Consider the following 2,878-nt stretch of genomic DNA (forward strand, 5'->3'; position numbering starts at 1 on the left):
AAAAAACTCAAAATAAGAGTAACATGGGCGTATATTAATGATTTATATATAAGTAACGAAAATAAGTAGCAAGCGCTAACTTACATGGCTGTTATCAGCCCCCGGCCAAGCTGGGCAGGGGGAAGGCCCCTGGCCTGGTTGGCTCGAGTACAAACACGCTATCCTATGAATAAAATTTGCGAAGATGCTCGATGTTCCACGCATTTGAAAGAGGCAGCCTGTCTTCTATGGCCAATCAGAACGGGCCTTGCCGCGGGGCACCGGTCACGACGAAGGGGCCTTCCCACATGGGGGAGAGCTTATTCTTTCCTTCACGCATCTGAGTGCGTCAGAGAACCAGATCCCCAACCTCGAGTGACCAGGCCCGGACACGGCGCTGATGGTAGTGCCTCAGGCTCTATTGATATCTGGCAGCTCGGACGGCGGCTCGTCACCAACGCTCCTCCAAGTGCTCAACGTTGTCGCGTCTTCGCTGTTCCTATTCGCCCTCTGAGTATGCATTCACACGAGGCGAGCCGAGCGTAAGATCGTAGGGGAGGACTGCCTCGGCACCATAGACGAGGAAGAAAGGTGTCTCCCCGGTGGCCCGACTTGGCGTGGTCCGGTTGGCCCATAACACAGTGGGTACCTCATAGATCCACCCTTTCCCATGCTTTGCGAGCACATCATTGGTCCGGGTTTTGAGCCCCTTCAGTATCTTGGCATTTGCGCGCTCGACTTGCTCGTTGCTACGGGGATGAGCAATAGAGGCGAAGCAAAGCTTGATCCCGAGGTCCTCGCAGTATTCCCCGAATAGGGCACTTGTGAACTAGGTGCCATTATCGGTGATGATCCTGTTCGGGACGCCAAAGCGACTGGTGATATCGCAGATGAATTGGATTGCCGTGTTCTTGGTGACCTTGATGACCGGGACCGCCTCTGGCCACTTGGTGAATTTATCGATGGTTACGTACAGGTACTCATAGCCCCCGATTGCTCGAGGGAATGGACCCAAGATGTCCAGCCCGCAGACCGCGAAGGGCCAAGACAGGGGGAAGGTATGAAGAGCCTGAGCTGGCTGGTGAACCTGTTTTACGTGGAACTGGCACGCCCTGCAGCGCCGAATCAGCTCGGAAGCGTCCTGGAGGGCTGTTGGCCAGTAGAAACTTGCCGAAAGGCCTTCCCGACCAACGTGCGGAACGATGCATGGCCACCATACTCGCCCTCGTGGATCTCAGTGAGGAGCTCACTGCCTTCTTCCCAGGTGATGCATTTCAGGAGGACATCGCCCGTGCCGCGCCTGTAGAGATCCCCATCTATAATGGCATAGAGTTTGGACTGCCGTGCAATCCTCTCTGCAGAGGCATCATCCCCGGGAAGGATGTTTTCTTTCAAGTATCCTCGGATCTTGTCAATCCACGAGGATTCTTGAGAACTACCAGCCAGCGCAGCGCACTCACCTGGCGGTGGCACCTTGACGGGACCTCCCACTGAAGGTGCGGCCTGGGTCCCCTCGACTAAGCTCGAGGGTTCCCTTTCATCCTGGTCGGCAGGCAGGACGGATGGCCGTGTGAGCCTTTCTTCAAAGGTTCCGACTGGGACGAGCGCCCGGGTGGAAGGCTGGCGGGAGAGGTATATGCCGTAGCTCCAGGACGTCGAAGTGCCGCTCCAGCATCCTGACTTCTACCACATACGCCGCCATCTACGGCTCCGCGCACTGGTATTCCTTAGATACTTGGTTGACCACCAGTTGAGAGTCACCTTTTACAAGTAGCCGCCGGATCCCGAGACCCACTGCGGCCCGGAGTCCAGCGATGAGGCCTTCGTATTTTGCCATATTGTTTGTTGCTCGGAAATGCAGCTGCATGACATACTGGAGTACTTCACCTGTCGGGGAGGTGAGCACCACTCCAGCCCCCGCACCATTCAGCGTGAGGGAGCCGTCAAAGTGCATGACCCAGTACCCGGGTCCGTCTTGCCCGGGGTACACGGACAACTCTTCATTGTCGATCTCGGGAACCGGCGTCCACTCTGCCACGAAGTCGGACAGAGCCTGGCTTTTGATCACGTGGCGGTCGACGAAGTGTAGATGGAATTCTGTGAGCTCGACCGCCCACTTGACGATGTGTCCAGTACTTTCTCAGTTCCGCAGGATCGGTCCTAGTGGGTATGTGGTTACCACCGAGACCTTGTGCGCTTGGAAGTAGTGACGCAGCTTCCTGGAAGCGATGAGTACTGCATAGAGCATCTTCTGGGCTTGGGGATATCTTATCTTGGCGTCTCGGAGGACTTCACAGATGAAGTACACTGGTCGCTGTATCTGGTGGGCCCCGACTACGGCCTCGCCTGAGGCCTTGCCACAGCCCCTAGGCTCAGCGTAGTGTTCGTGGCCTGCTGAGGTCTCGGGCTCAACTCCCTCGTCGGGAGTGGTCCCGAGTACTAGAGGCTGTTCGGGGGTGGTCGGGAGCTCGGACCTAGCACTTTGCCCCGAGCACTCATCACGCTCCACCACTAGCACCATGCTCACGACCTGAGAAGTGGCCGAGACGTAGAGCAATAAAGGTTTGCCCTCGCCGGGGGCCACCAATACGGGCGGTGAGGTGAGATACTTCTTCAAGTCTTGGAAGGCCTGCTCAGCCTCCGGTGTCCAGTCGAAACGACCGGTCTTCTTTAGCAATTTGAAGAGTGGGAGCCCGCACTCCCTGAGCTTGGAGATGAAGCACCCCAAGGCCGCCATGCACCCAGTGAGGCGTTGTACCTCTTTGAGATGAGCCGGGGGGCGCATCTGCTCGATTGCACAGATCTTCTCGGGATTGGCCTCGATTCCGTGACAGGAGACCAGGTAGCTGAGGAGTTTGCCCGCTGGTACCTCGAATACGCACTGCTCGGGGTTGAGCTT

This window comes from Phragmites australis, chromosome 11 (genome assembly GCF_958298935.1).
Source record: "Phragmites australis chromosome 11, lpPhrAust1.1, whole genome shotgun sequence".
NCBI classification, from domain to species: Eukaryota; Viridiplantae; Streptophyta; class Magnoliopsida; order Poales; family Poaceae; genus Phragmites; species Phragmites australis.